Source organism: Odocoileus virginianus, chromosome 34 (assembly GCF_023699985.2).
Source record: "Odocoileus virginianus isolate 20LAN1187 ecotype Illinois chromosome 34, Ovbor_1.2, whole genome shotgun sequence".
In the NCBI taxonomy this organism is placed as follows: domain Eukaryota; kingdom Metazoa; phylum Chordata; class Mammalia; order Artiodactyla; family Cervidae; genus Odocoileus; species Odocoileus virginianus.
In genome coordinates, this window is record NC_069707.1 from 10,321,853 (window position 1) to 10,338,682 (window position 16,830).

Here is a 16,830-nt window from a genome sequence, read left to right on the forward strand (position 1 = left end):
AGTTTCCTTGGGTTGATTCTTTAGTGAAATAATTTGGTAATGATCAAGGTATGCATTTACAATAGTGGTTGAAAAGATCAAATTTTTGTCTTCACTCTTTGGTGTAATTTTTCCAGGTTTTTACTGAGGAAAAGAAAAGTTGTATGTTAAGAAATGGACTCATAGTGAATGTTTATATATTTGAGTGTGTGCAGAAAGCAGAAAGAAGCAGAATAGAAGAGGAAAGAAGGGCATTAAGCATTATTTCAAATAATAAACTAATGAAGCCTGGTATAGCATTTCCACTAACTCTGAGTTAACATAAGACCTTCCCCTAGATGTAACAAATGGTAGGTAAATTATGATTAGCAGACTTGGGTGGGGGTTACATAGTAGGGTTTCTTTGCTTACCTGGGGGAGTATCATGGATTTCTATAATTAAAAAACCGTTATAATTGAAGGTGTTTTAACTTAAAATGTTCTTCTAGGTACTTAATCAGTAGACTTATATGTGAGTCCTCATAAGCCTGCCTAAGAAAATATGAGACAAATAAACTGCCTTGAAATTTGGAAATGCTGCAGAGTTGACTGGTACAGTAATGTAGAAATGTGTTATCTGAGAAGCCAACATCACAGAGGCAGTGATGCCTAATTATTTGTGATAAGCAAAGGACCAGATTCAGCAATGTACAGCTTTGGTCTGAGCACCTAGCACATTTTTATTATGTCCCGTCTCTACCTAGCAGCCCACTTCTAACCTAAGTCACGGTAAAAGTCACGTCTTAGCACAGTGAGCCTGATTCAGCAGACGTTTGCTGCAGGCTGAGTTTGGCTCCCCACCTGGAGTCGGGCACTCGGGTCCTGTTTATCCTGTGAGGTCACAGTCCCCTGCATGGTGCCAGGTGATTTTTCATTATGCAGTAAAACACTTCCCAGCAGGCTGTTTTCATTACAGCAACAGGAGAGTCTCTTGATTTCTTTTCATCATGTCATGCACCATAGACCTTGAAGGGACTCAACTGCCTCATGGTCACTCAAAAGCTCTTTTGTGATTACAGCCTTGGCCCCACCTCCAGTTGCCCTCCTGTGACCCTGGACCAAGCTCATCAGCTCCACAATGTCCCTGCCACTTTTCCCCCCATGATTGTCACTGTGTCCAGCCTCCTGGTTGTCATGCTTTGCCATTGTAATAATACTAAGTGCTATGCATGTTAAGTACCTATACTCTGTAGGATGGACATTGGGCAAGTTGCTATTAAATCCTAAAAGTAAAATTGTGAGGTCATGAGGGCAGAGGGTCTAGTTCTATGTGCAAGGACATCCCAGTGTGTGGCAGAGCCAGGATGGACCCAGGGGTCTCTCAGGTCCCACATATAGCTTACATTCCCCTATTACTGTCTTTCCAAACATCAGGCCTTTTTTGCTCCTCTCCTCAGAAGAGTGTCACATCTCCTCAGTGCTGCTTGAAATCTATAAACAGACTTATTTCCCCCTTAACCTCCCTGAACACTTTAGCGTTTCAGTTTCTATAAACACTATTTAACGCCTATTGCTTTCTCTATGAGAGTGTGCAGTGGTGATTCTTTTAAATCAACCACATAGCATTTGCCTTTAGCTCATTATAAGATACTTGTTAGGCCTGATTTGTAGCTTAAGAGACAAATGGTGGCTGGTAAAATTTTCAAATGGGCACATCAACTGAAGTTTTTAATGGGTTTCAAACCAAGTTTGCACATGACCAGAGATTATGGAAATATATTAAGGTTTTCAGATCAAAAATCATCTCCACCTGTGGTGAATTATATACACAAATTATCGGTATATAAATACACACTTAGTATATGTGTTTATCTATATAGACATTTAGGTATAGATATTTCCCTATAACATGAAAAATTTGATCATTTGTTTTTATATACAAGTTTTCTATCCACTCCTATACCCTTGGTTGTAAATTACCTGAAGACTAAGCCTAGTTATAATTTGGACCTGAAATACAATGAAAACAGCATTTCACCTTATGCAAGAGAAACATCCATTATCTCTTTTAAAATATATTTTTAAAAATTTATTTTATTAAAATATAATGATCAACAATGTGTTAATTTCTGCTGTACGGCAAAGTGGTTTCATTTTACATATATATGTGTGTTTATATGTATATATACATCCTTTTTCATGTTCTTTCCCATTATGCTTTATCACAGGATACTGAATATAGTTCCCTGTGCTATACAGGAGGACCTTGTTGTTTATCCATTCTATATATAATAGTTTGCATCTGCTAATCCCAAACTCCCAGTCCTCCATTATCTTTTTTGAGGCTGGTTTATACACTAAGATCAGGTATTTTGATTTGATTTGTGAAATAACTGTTTTTGCAAAGTTGTAAGTAAATACAATCTTATTTAAAATGCACTGGAAGGAAAGACAAATGGCTAATTAACATATGAAAAATGTTCAAACTTATGAGTATCAAAGAAATGTAAATTAAAAGAACAGTGAGACTTTTTTATCTTTCAAATTGGCAAGTTTAAAATAGTATTACACTCAGAGTCTGAGAGGATGAACATGTGGTGGGAAAGCACTTTGGCAATATGTATATATATTTTTTACATGTTCGTGTCTTTTGTCTCAGTAATCCTATTTCTAGGACTCTATCCTAAGGAAATATTGAAATATTTATGATGCAACATTATGTATAGTAGGTTTAAATTATAAACAACAAAATATACATAATAGGGGAGTAGGGAAATTACGGTAGATCTCTATGGTATATATGATATATAGACATCTATAACAATGTTATTTACATATTTTATGTATTTATATATTTTATGTATACATATATTTTATTATGTTTATTGGGGTATGATTGACATATGGCATTATATTAGTTTCAGGTATACAACAGAGTAATTCAATATTTGTATACACTACAAAATTATTATCATAGGCTAGTTACCATCTATCACCCTACAAAGTTTCAGAAAATTATTTTTTTCTTGTGATGAAAACTTTTAAGATTTATTCTTTTGACAACTTTCAAGTATACACTTCAATATTATTGACCCTAGTCACCATGCTATACATTACATCCCCATGACTTATTTATTTTATAACTGGAAGTTTGTACCTCTCAACCCCCTTCATCCTTTTTGCCCACCTCTCTGGCAACCACCATTCTTTTTATTGTATCTGTGACTTTTGTTTTGTTTTAAATATACATGTTAGAAATATTATGTATATATGGAAATGCCTATAATATACTAAATAGATAAAGGCAAGCTATAACCCTGTGTATTACATTAGTCCCACAAGCTTATGAAATAGTATGTATGCACAGAAAAAGTACTGGAAAGAAATGTATCAAAATGTTAACATTGGTGACAGATTAATGTTTATTTTTGCTTTTATATTTTTTGCATTTCCAAATACTTAAAAGAGTAAGCCTATTGTAAGAATCTCTAATATAGGAGTACAGCAATTAGAACATGCACTGGGATGGACTTTAGGCAAGATGTCAAAGTGAGTAGATATGGAAAATTCTCTTCTTTTCCACACATACAGAAGTTATGGATGATTTATAAAGAAAAGTTAGAACTGTTTAACTGTGCTGAAGCAAAAGGGGAAAACCTCTCAGGACCAGGGGACGCAGGATCTGGAAGCAGTGAGGTTGGCTGAACCTAGGAGTCTGTGAGAGGTGGGGATGAAGGAAGCAAATTTGGGATCAAGGATTTCAAAGTAGGCGGGGGCAGAGGTAGGTGAGTGGTGAGTCTTGCTTGAGCCTCCTGTCATGAAGCCAGTGCTGGCATTGTGCTTCCGTGCCTGTGACTAGAAGCTGAGAACATTCCAACCAACCCATCTGGAGTTTCAGCAGGTAATGAGCTGCTCACCTTTGGCAGAGGGCGGAAGCAAGATACCTGCATGACTGGGATCTGGACCAAGTCCTGTCCTGGCTTGGCGTCAGGAACAAGGAGCACCTGGCGAGGCGAGACTGTACTTCTGAGTTGTAGTACTCCTAGGAGTTAGGCTGAAGCGTCCTATTGCTGCAGGGAGGGGAGAGCGTCCTCTACCAGTCTGGGATAATTTTAGCAGCAAGTAATTGTGCTCTAAACCAGACAGGCATTTATTATCTTTCTCAATAGTGAGAACTGGAGGGATGTTGTCTCAGGATGGTCTAGCAGCCCAGCAAGGATCCAAGGTCTGTCTCCTTTCTGCTGAGTCTGTTGTTTTTTGCTTTATGGTTGTTAGATGGCTGCCACAGCTCCAAATATCACAGTTCCTGCCTTCCCAGAAGCACCCAAGCAGAATTTACATTATGTCTTTTTAGGCAGAACTGGGTCACATACAGACTGGTTCCAAATAGGAAAAGGAGTACGTCAGGGCTGTATATTGTCACTCTGCTTGTTTAACTTATATTCTGAGTACATCATGAGAAATGCTGGGCTGGAAGAAGCACCAGCTGGAATCAAGATTGCTGGGAGAAATATCAATAACTTCAGATATGCAGATGATACCACCCTGATGGCAGAAAGTGAAGAGGAACTAAAAAGCCTCTTGATGAAAGTGAAGGAGAAGAGTGAAAAAGTTGGCTTAAAGCTCAACATTCAGAAAACTAAGATCATGGCATCTGGTCCCATCACTTCATGGGAAATAGATGGGGAAACAGTGGAAACAGTGTCAGACTTTATTTTTTTGGGCTCCAAAGTCACTGCAGATGGTGATTGCAGCCATGAAATTAAAAGACGCTTACTCCTTGGAAGTAAAGTTATGACCAACCTAGATAGCATATTAAAAAGCAGAGACATTACTTTGCCAACAAAGGTCCATCTAGTCAAGGCTATGGTTTTTCCAGTAGTCATGTATGGATGTGAGAGTTGGACGGTGAAGAAAGCTGAGTCCCAAAAAATTGATGCTTTTGAACTGTGGTGTTGGAGAAGACTCTTGAGAGTCCGTTGGAATGCAAGGAGATCCAACCAGTCCATCCTAAAGGAGATCAGTCCTGGGTGTTCATTGGAAGGACTGATGTTGAAGCTGAAACTGTAATTTTTTGGCCACCTCATGCGAAGAGTTGACTCATTGGAAAAGACCCTGATGCTGGGAAGGATTGGGGGCAGGAGGAGAAGGGGATGACAGAGGATGAGATGGCTGGATGGCATCACTGATTTGTTGGACATGGGTTTGGGTAGACTCTGGGAGTTTGTGATAGACAGGGAGGCCTGGCGTACTGCGATTCATGGTATCACAAAGAGTTGGACATGACTGAGTGACTGAACTGGGTCACATGGCTTCCCTTGATTCTAGGGTAGATGGGCATGGAATGTATGGTAAAGGGAAAGAAACATTCACAACTGACTTAGATCATCAGACCTATTGGCCTGGCACCTGGCTACTCAAGATAAAACTGTGATTTAGTAGCAGAGAATCGGGGAGGGAGTGATTGTTAGGTAGGCAACTCCCTTGCAGTATGAATTGTCAAACAAAATTTGGGGAACTCATACCCGAGAAGCTAAATATAATAGAGGAATCTGAAAATTACTCTAAAATAAGCACAGCTACAGTTTTTTGGAGAAGGAAATGGCAACTCACTCCAGTACTCTTGCCTGGAAAATCCCATGGAGAGAGGAGCCTGGTAGGCTACAGTCCATGGGGTCGCAAAGAGTCAGACACGACTGAGCGACTTCACTTTCCTTTCACAGTTTTTTAGTAGCATAAAATAACAACTACAAAACATGACTTAAGTAGGCAGTTACATTAAGAATAGATGAATGTGAATAAAAATGCATCAGAAATTTTGGAAATGGAAAATTCTATCATTGAAATATAAGCAACCGCCATAAATATTGAACTGGCTATAGCAGGAGGAAGTGAGATGGGAGGTAGAACTTTGCAAGTCACCTGGGATGCACCATTGAGAGGTTAAAAAAGTGTAGAACATGAAAGGAGATTTAAGAGGGCCATGGAGGACAAGTTGGGAAATTATAAGTTGTTAGCCATGAAATTAAAAGACAGTTATTCCTTGGAAGGAAAACATGACAAACCTAGACAGCATATTAAAAAGCAGAGATATTGTTTTGCTGACAAGGTCCATACAGTCAAAGCTATGGTTTTTCCAGTAGTCATGTATAGATGTGAGAGTTGGACCATGAAGAAAGCTGAGCACCGAAGAATTGATGTTTTTGAACTGCGGTGTTGGAGAAGACTCTTGAGAGTCCCTTGGACTGCATGGAGATCAAACTAGTCAATCCTAAAGAAAATTAATCCTGAGTACTCATTGGAAGGATTGATGCTGAAGTTGAAGCTCCAATACTTTGGCCACCTGATGCAAAGAGCTGCCTTATTGGAAAAGACCTGGATGCTGGGAAAGATCGAAGGTGGGAAGAGAAGGGGATGACAGAGGATGAGATGATTGGATGGCATCACTGACTTGAAGGACATGAGTTTGAGCAAGTTCCGGGAGTTGGTGATGGACAGGGAGGCCTGGCATGCTGCAGTCCATGGGGTTTCAAAGAGCTGGACATGACTGAACAAATGAACTGACTAATAGGTAGTCTTAAGAGAGTATTACAAGAATGGGAGAGAAGCAATATTGAAAAGGTAATAGCTAAGACTTTTTTAGAGTTAAAGGTAGACGTGAATCCTGAGATGAAAAAGGCATCTTAATTGTTAAGCAGAGCATAAAAGCCTAGATAAACTTAGTGACACAACAGACTAGCAAGAATAAAGAAATAAAGGTATCTAAGAGAAATACAGATTACTTAAAAGGAACAACATTAGATGAATAGCAGATTTTTCTTCAGCAACATGAGATACCAGATGATGGAATAATAACCTGAAAAGTGCTGAGAGAAAGCAGCTGCCATGCTGGATTTCTACACATGGTTGAGTCATCTTTTCAGAATAGGTGTAAAAAACAAAACCCCAAACAAACACAAAGTAGGAAAGTGTATAAAACTAGAAGAAAATACAGGAGAAAATATTTTTGACCTTCAGTTCAATTCAGTTCAGTCTCTCAGCCATGTCCAACTCTTTGCGACCCCATGGACTGCAGCACACCAGTCCTCCCTGTCCATCACCAACTCCCGGAGTTTACCCAAACTCATGTCCATTGAGTTGGTAGGAAAGACAAAATTGCTCTGATAGGACACAAATAAACATGAACGTGAAAGAAAAAAACTGATAAATTGAACTTTATCAAAGTTAAAAATTTTGCCCTTCGAAAGATACTGTTAAGAAATAGAAAAGTTAGGAAATGGAATATTTGGTACACGTATATCTGACAAAGCTTCCCTGGTAGCTCAGCTAGCAAAGATCCACCTGCAGTGTGGGAGATCTGGGTTCGATTCCTGGGTTGGGAAGATCCCCTGGAGAAGGGAAAGGCTATCCTCTACAGTATTCCCGCCTGAAAAATTCCATGGGCTGTATATAGTCCACGGGGTTGCAAAGAGTCAGACACGACTGAGCAACTTTCACTTTCACTTTATCTGACAAAAGACTTGTTTCCAAAATCGTGATGCACTCATACAATTCAGTAATAAAAGTACGAATAACCCAATAAAAAAAATAACAAATATTTGAACCAAACACTTTTCAAAGGGAAATAAAGAATGGTCAATGAACACTTGAAAAAATGCTTAATATGATTAGCCATCAGGGAAATGCAAAAATAAACAAAAATTGTAATGAGAACTATAATGAGAAACCACTATATACTACAGAAGTGCTAAAATTAAGAAACTGACAATACCAAGTTTGGTCAAGGTTGTCGAGCAAGTAGAACTCTAATGAACTGCTTTTGAGAGTGTATATAGTGGTACAACCACTTTGGAAACCTGTATATTAGTGTCTTAACAAAGTTATACATATACTCACCATGTGATCTAGGTATTCCACTTGTAGGTATTTACCACCCCAAATTGAAAGCACACACACACACACACACACACACACACACATATATATATATATCAATATTTATGCAGAAATGTTCATAGTAGCTTTAATAACAATAGACAAAAACCTGGAAATAATCCAAAATATCCATCAGCTGGTAAGTAGATAAACAATACTTGGTGTACCCAGTATATGGAGTATTGGTCAGCAGTGCAAAGGAACAAACTTTGGAAACATGCAGCAACACGAACCTTTCAATCATGCCAAATGAAGGAAATGAGATACTAAGAGTATGAGCTGTATTTTTCCATTTATGTAAACTGTAAAATAACCAGTAATGACATAAAGCAGATCTGTGATTTTCTGGGGCAGAGGGAGGGGTGGACTGCAAAGGGGCACAAATAATCTTTTAGGAGTGATGGTAATGTCTGTATATTGATTGTAATGGGAGTGTTATGAGTATTTACATATAATGAAAGTCATCTAAATGAATGCAGTTTGTTGTATTAATATATAAATTATCCTTAAAGAAATCTAGTAAGGACAAAAAAACATTTTCAGACACACAAAGAGAGTTTAACTTTGAAGTCTTGATAAAACATGCTTGGAAAATACTTTGGATGAAAGAAAACAAATGAACACAAAAGGGGAGAACATATAAGGTAAGAAATTTAAAGGTTCAGTGAAAAAGTACTTTGAGAGTCTCATAATTCTAGGTGAATCTTTGTGTGACATGACCAACTAGTAAAACTTAATAGTTCTAACTTAAAATATTTTTATTACAAAAATTTGAATTCACAAAAATACAAATATTGGTATAGAGAACTCCCATATAGTTGGAAAAGTTTCTACTTTCATACATTTGAACTTGCTGAATTAGGAAATACCTGTATTTGTTAATCATTACAAAACACTCTGTTTTCAATAGGTTTTTCCATTATGTTCTTCTCTCAAAATGAGTCAGATGAAAAAGATCATCATTTTGCATATTTACAATATTTAAGAAGTATTAAAGATAAAAGATCAAGAATACAAAGTGGTATTATGTTCAAAACCTCAGATAGTATTATGAATATCTTATAATTGTGAAAGACCTCCCTATGGCATTCACCCTTAAAATAAAGATGTCTTGGTCACTGATTTTATTTTTCAAATATATATTTCGCAACTTAAAGACTTACATAGATTAATTCAAATTCTGTGCTTACTGAGCAACTGCCATTTGCCAGGCATTGAACTCCAGCACCCACTCCAGTGCTCTTGCCTGGAAAATCCCATGACAGAGGAGCCTGGTGGGCTGCAGTCCATGGGGTCGCACAGAGTCGGACACGACGGAAGCGACTCAGCAGCAGCAGCAGCAGCAGAGCTCAATGGCGTGAGGGGGAGTGACACGTTTGAATAAGGCTTTATTGGCCCTAAAGGAGCTCACATTTCTGTACGAATTCTGCTTCTTTACTGTAGATGTCCTGCCACATTGATAGAGAAATGCAATGAATATTGTTCCTGTTTTACTTAAACTTAAGCAGAGGTCGTGATGTCTCTGCTTTGGCCTACACCTAAGATATGCACATGCTTACTTGGACTCAGGCGAGACTCCGAAACTCCATTTCTTAAAACATCCTTTTGTTTCAAGAGAATTGTAGGAGGGAAAAGTAAACAGTATTCTATCATTCCTGGCACACACACTGTCTCATTCCAGAAAATTTATGAGTAAATGCACAACACCTCGTGGGTGAGCAATGGTTGTCCTTAGAGCAATTTGTAATGAAATGATGTCATAAATCACCAGGGACTGGCCGGCACCCCAAATAAAATATCTATGGTTTCAAACTACAAATGTCTTATGTGTTAAGATGTGTCATATGCTACGTTCTAACACAAAATGTTAGAACTGTAAGGAAAGCAGCAGAAAAAAAAGTTTTATCACCTTCAGTCTGCCTTATTCGCTATAAATTGGTGATAAACACACCTAAGTTACTTCATTACAATGTGATAGATTGTAACAGCAACTTTGAAGGTCCTTTATATAAATCATTTAAATAGAGATTTAGACAATTTGAAAAATTCCCATTAATTATCAAAGAAAGTCAGTAACAATAACACCAGTGAAGTTCAGTGTACCCTGCACTTGTGAATATAGGTACTTTAAAATGCAGATTGTGACCCAGTGTAGCAGAGTAGCTCATTAGTGATGTATAATTGTTATTTTATAATTTTGATGGGGTGAGAATTGTTGAACTAATAGGTTATAATTGATCTCTCACAGTGAAGAGGCTGCGGTATCTTTAGCTCAGTCTACTGCCTGAGATTGTTTATGGTCTGTCCATCTTTTCATAAACTGAGTTATCAGATAACACATATGTTTGGAGTGCCTAGCATTGTAAAGAGGGATATAAAAGGTGAAATATTTAGTCCCGTGCCTGGAAGGCGAGGGGAGGACCCCCCTATTTTCTGGTTTATCTTGAAACAGAAACCAGCAATGATTCCTAGCACAGCCCTGATACTGGTAAGGGATTTACAACTTACGCTTCCTTTTTAGTGCAGTCAGTCTGTTTTCTGCTTCTAAGAATCAGTGAGTCCAACATCTTCTGTGCCAAGGATGCTGAGCTGTTAATCGTGTGTTTTGTTTTGAGAATGTGAGACTGCTAACTTTGTTTCAGCTCTCCTACTCCCCACCCTCCTCCCGGCTCCAGTTTATTCTGCTATTGCTGAAAAGGATGCCTGTCTTCTCCACTGGAATCTGAGTATCTTGAGGGCAAGGGTCATTTATTACTCACAGGTAAGCATGCATGGTGCTTGATTCAGCAATCCGCAAGTTGGCACTGAATTCATTGTCGTTAAACACCCACGTGTGTGCACACATGCGCATGATCAAGGAAGGCAGCGTGTTGAAATCTGGAACCTGAGTGAATTGGACAGAATCTGGGGATCCTTCCTTGCTTAGTATGTCCTGCTTTCCTGCTCAGAGGCCAGCCTGGGGTGCTGGCGTAGGCCCAGGTACCTAGACTGGACTCTGTCTTCTCCATCACCTCTGGGCCAGCTGTCCAGCCACGTCTCCCATCTTTGTCCTCCTTCACTTTAGTCATCCTGGGCTGATTAGGCACCCCAGGCTTGCTTCTGTGTGCCCCAATACATGCCTCTCTTCATATTGCTGTCCAGTCTGTGCTTGTTGAAATGCTCTTCATCATGTAAGAATCACTTTGAATGTTATTCAACATGCTTATTGAGCCAACCCGTCTCCCCAAGTTTGTAATCTCGACTTTCTGTGCATGCTTATGAACTCTGACGTGCCTCGTGGCGCATATGTACTTGCCCATTCATGCATTCAGCAGATAGATACCTATTGACTGCCTGCCCTGGACCAGGCACTCCCTAGGCACTGGGGCTGAGCCTGGGGCCCTACAGAGCAGCCCCCTCGCCATCGGTCTGCAGACCATTCTAGAGACTCCAAGGGGACTGAGACCCTGGGTTGCTCAGTTTCTTGATCCCTTGCCTCCTGGGTCTGAACTTTTCCTGTGATAATCCTTTATGTGGTCTGTTTATAGTCAGCTTGCTGGGTATTCAGTGGGTGCTTTCAATATAAAATTCATATCCATCGATTCAGCGAAATTCCTTGAATGATTTCATTAGAATCCACCCTCTCTTTACACTAATTTTCCTGTTCTCTTTTTCTGGACTTCCTATTGTTTGGATATTAACCTGGATATTGGATCCCCTCCCCCAATTTTCTCTTTGTTCTTTTGCTCTGTTTTGTTGGAGATTTCCTTGATTTCATCTGTCAGCCTTCTACTGAGCATTTTGGTCTCTGTCATGATTTTATTTATTCGTTTTTATTGTGGTAAACTATAATGTAAAATTGGGCATTTTAGCTATTTGTTTTTGTTTTCTAAAAGTTTTTGTTGGAGTATAATTGATTTAGCCCTGTTTAGGTATACAATTCACTGGCACAAGTGCACTTACAGTGTAGTGCAATCATCACTAGTACCTGTTTCCAGAACTTTTTCTATCATCCCAAACAGAAACTGTGTATGCACTAAGCATTATTTACTCTCACTTTCCCCTCCTCCCAGCTCCTGGTAATCCTCATTCTACTTTCTGTCCCTGTGAACTCTATTCTAGGTACCTCATATGAATGAAATCATACAGTATTTGTCCTTTATTGTCTAGCTTATTTAACTTAGCATAACATTAAAAAAATACTTATTTGTCTGTACCAGGTCTTAGTTGCAGCACGTGGGGTCTTTTTTTTAAAGTTGCAGCATGTGGGATTTTTAGGGCATGTGAATACTTAGCTGGGGCATGTGGGATCTAGTTCCCCAACCAGTGGTTGAACCTGGGCCCCCTGCACTGGGTGCGCAGAGTCTTATAGCCACTAAACTACCAGGAAATTCCCAGCATAACATTTTTAAGGTTCATCCATATTGCAGGATGTATCATAATTTTATTCTTTTTTTTATGACTGGATGATGTTCCATTGTATGTATATACTATGTTTACCCATTCATTCATCTGTTGATGAACATTTGAAATGTTTCTACCTGTTGGTTATTGCAAATAATACTGCTGTGAACATGGTGTACAGTTATCTGTTTGAGTCCTGTTTTCAATTCGTCTGGGTATGTACCTAGGAATGGAATTGCTGAATCATATGGTAATTCTATATTTAACTTTTTGAGGAAGCATCAAACCGTTTTTCATAGTGACTGAACCATTTTGCATTCCTACCAGCAATGCATGATTTATTCTCAACTTTTGTATGTAATATATTTGTATTCATTATATTTATCATGGGGTACATTATGTCCCTGGGTTTCCCAGGTGGTGCTGGTGGTAAAAAACCTGCCTGCCAATGCAGGAGACATAAAAGACGAGGGTTCAATCCCTGGGTTGGGAAGATCCTCTGGAGGAGAGCCTGGCAGCCCACTCCGGTATTATTGCCTGGAGAATCCCATGGACAGAGAAGGCAGGTGGGCTGTAGTCCATGGGATCGCAAAGAGTAGGACATGACTGAAGTGACTTAGCACACACATTAGTATTTACTTATCTTATGACTGCCTTTTCTAAAACCAGCTTGAACATCTGGAAGTTTGCAGTTCACGTATTGCTGAAGCCTGGCTTGGAGAATTTTGAGCTTTACTAGCCTGTGAGATGAGTGCAATTGTGCGGTAGTTCGAGCATTCTTTGGCATTGCCTTTGGGTTTGGAATGAAAACTGACCTTTTCCAGTCCTGTGGCCACTGCTGAGTTTTCCAAATTTGCTGGCATATTGAGTGCAGCACTTTCACAGCATCATCTTTCAGGATTTGAAATAGCTCAACTGGAATTCCATCACCTCCACTAGCTTTGCTCATAGTGATGCTTTCTAAGGCCCACTTGACTTCACATTCCAGGATGTCTGGCTCTAGGTGAGTGATCACACCATTGTGATTATCTGGGTCATGAAGATCTTTTTTGAACAGTTCTTCTGTGTATTCTTGCCACCTCTTCCTAATAGCTTCTGCTTCTGTTAAGTCCATACCATTTCTGTCCTTTATTGAGCCCATCTTTGCAAGAAATATTCCCTTAGTGTCTCTGATTTTCTTGAATAGATCTCTAGTTTCTCGCGTTCTGTTGTTTTCCTCTATTTCTTTGCATTGATTGCTGAGGAAGGCTTTTTTATCTCTCCTTGCTATTCTTTGAAACTCTGCATTCATATGGGACTGTCTTTCCTTTTCTCCTTTGCTCTTCACTTCTCTTCTTTCCACAGCTATTTGTAAGGCCTCCTCAGACAACCATTTTGCTTTTTTGCATTTCTTCCCCATGGGAATGGTCTTAATCCCTGTTTCCTGTACAGTGGTCTGTGGTTCATCAGGCACTCTGTCTATCAGATCTAGTCCCTTAAATCTATTTCTCACTTCCACTGTATAATCATAAGGGGTTTGATTTAGGTCATACCTGAATGGTCTAGTGGTTTTCCCTACTTTCTTCAATTTAAGTCTGAACTTGGCAATAAGGAATTCATGATCTGAGCCACAGTCAGCTCCTGGTCTTGTTTTTGCTGGCTGTATAGAGCTTCTCCATCTTTGGCTGCAAAGAATATAATCAGTCTGATTTCAGTGTTGACCATCTGGTGATGTCCATGTGTAGAGTCATCTCTTGTGTTGTTGGAAGAGGGTGTTTGCTATGACCATTGCGTTCTCTTGGCAAAACTCTGTTAGCTTTTGCCCTGCTTCATTCTGTACTCCAAGGCCAAATTTGGTTTTAGAAAAGGCACAGGAACCAGAGATCAAATTGCCAACATCCATTGGATTATAGAAGAAGGAAGAGAGTTCCAGAAAAACATCTATTTCTGCTCTATTGACCATGCCAAAGCCTTTGACTGTGTGGATCACAATAAACTGTGGAAAATTCTGAAAGAGATGGGAATACCAGACCACCTGACCTGTCTTTTGAGAAACGTGTATGCAGGTCAGGAAGCACAAGTTAGAACTGGACATGGAACAACAGAATGGTTCCAAATAGGAAAAGGAGTACGTCAAGGCTGTATATTGTCACCCTGCTTATTTAACTTATATGCAAAGTACATTATGAGAAATGCTGGGCTGGAAGAAGCACAAGCTGGAATCAAGATTGCCGGGAGAAATATCAATAACCTCAGATATGCAGACGACACCACCCTTATGGCAGAAAGTGAAGAGGAACTAAAAAGCCTCTTGATGAAAGTGAAGGAGAAGAGTGAAAAAGTTGGCTTAAAGCTCAACATTCAGAAAACTAAGATCATGGCATCTGATCCCATCACTTCATGGCAAATAGATGGGGAAACAGTGGAAACAGTGTCAGACTTTATTTTTTTGGGCTCCAAAGTCACTGCAGATGGTGACTGCAGCCATGAAATTAAAAGACGCTTACACTTTGGAAGGAAAGTTATGACCAACCTAGATAGCATATTAAAAAGCAGAGACATTACTTTGCCAACAAAGGTCCATCTAGTCAAGGCTATGGTTTTTTCATTAGTCATGTATGGATGTGAGAGTTGGACGGTGAAGAAAGCTGAGTGCCGAAGAATTGATGCTTTTGAACTGTGGTGTTGGAGAAGACTGTTGCGAGTCCCTTGGACTGCAAGAAGATCCAACCAGTCCATCCTAAAGGAGATCAGTCCTGGGTGTTCATTGAAAGGACTGATATTGAAGCTGAAACTGCAGTTTTTTGGCCACCTCATGTGAAGAGTTGACTCATTGGAAAAGACCCTGATGCTGGGAAGGATTGGGGGCAGGAGGAGAAGGGGATGACAGAGGATGAGATGGCTGGATGGCATCACTGACTCAATGGACATGGGTTTGGGTAGACTCTGGGAGTTGGTGATGGACAGGGAGGCCTGGTGTGCTGCTATTCATGGGGTGGCAAAGAGTTGGACATGACTGAGCGACTGAACTGAACTAATCTTATAACTGGAAATTTCTACCTTTTGATGGTCTTCATCCAAGTCCCCCTCCTCTCACCCCTTACCTCTTGTAACCACAAATATGATCTGTTTTTTCTATGGGTTTGTTTGGTTGTTTTTGAAGTATAATTTACCTTTGATGTTATGTTAGTTTCTATCATATGAAATAGTGATTTGATATTTCTATGTGTTTCAAAATGATCACCACAATAAATCTAGTTACTGTTATCATACAAAGATATTACATAATTATTGACTCTGTCCCTCACACTGTACTGTTTCATATCCTTGACTCATTTATTTTGCAATTGGGCATTCATAACTCTTAATCTCCCTCACCTGTTTGTCTGACTCCCCACCCTACTCCTGTCCGATATCCTCCTGTTTGTTCTCTATGGCTCTGTTTCTGTTTTGTTACGTTTGTTCATTTTTTTTTTTTTTTTCTTTTAATCTCACATATAGATAAAATCATGTGGTACTTATGGTGTTTGTTTTTCTCTTATTTCATTAAGCATAGTACCCTCTAGGTTCACGCATGTTGTTGCAAATGGCAGGATTTCATACTTTTTATGACTGCATAATATTCTATTATATATGTGTGTGTGTGTGTATACCACACCTCCTTCATCCATTCATCTGTTGAAGGACACTTAGTTTGCTTCTATATCTTGACAATTGTAAATAGTGCTGCAGTGAACATAGGGGTGCATGTATCTTTTCAAATTAGTGTTTTCATTTTATTTAGATAAATACCCAGGAATAGAATTTCTGGATCATATAGTAGTTCTGTTTTTAATTTTTTGAGAAATTTCCGTGCCCTTTTCCATCACAGCTGCACCAGTTTATATTCCCACCAACAATGCTCAAGCTTTGCCTTTTCTCTGTGTCCTTACTGACATGTTACTTGTTGGGTGCTCTCTTTCTGTTATCATGGGGATCTGTTCTTAGTAAAAGCTCTAGCAGATATGTTTATATACCTATCTCTAAAAAATGGAAAAGACTGTGAATTTAGGCAGTAAATAAATTCGGAGCAGGAGTAGAACCCCAGCTGCAGGCTGGAGAAGTCTGCAGATGACTCTTTAGACAAGGATTCTTCTGATACCTTCTCATACTCCACTATATAGCAGCCCTACTTATGTAGAGCTTGTTATGTGCCTAAGACTGTTCTCTGTACTTTATATACATCGTTTTTTTAAGTCTTCCAACCTTGGTGTAGGTATTCCCCCCTTTTTATAGATGGGAACAGTGCAGTCCAAAGTGGTTAAGTGACTTGCCCAAAGTCACACACCTATTCAGGGACAACGCCAGGATTCAAACCAACCTGGCTGAAAGGTGTATGCTCTTAACCACTGCTCCCCGTTCGTTCTCTCCTGCCACGGACAAGGAGGGCACTGATGCCTAACCCGAAAAGAATAAGAGAAGTCTAGATTCACTGGAAATATTCTGAGTGACAGCTGAGTTCTGAGTAAATTATACGTATATTTCACTTTTCAGTATTTCAGATTTCTTTCTTTGAAAAATTTTAGACATATGAAG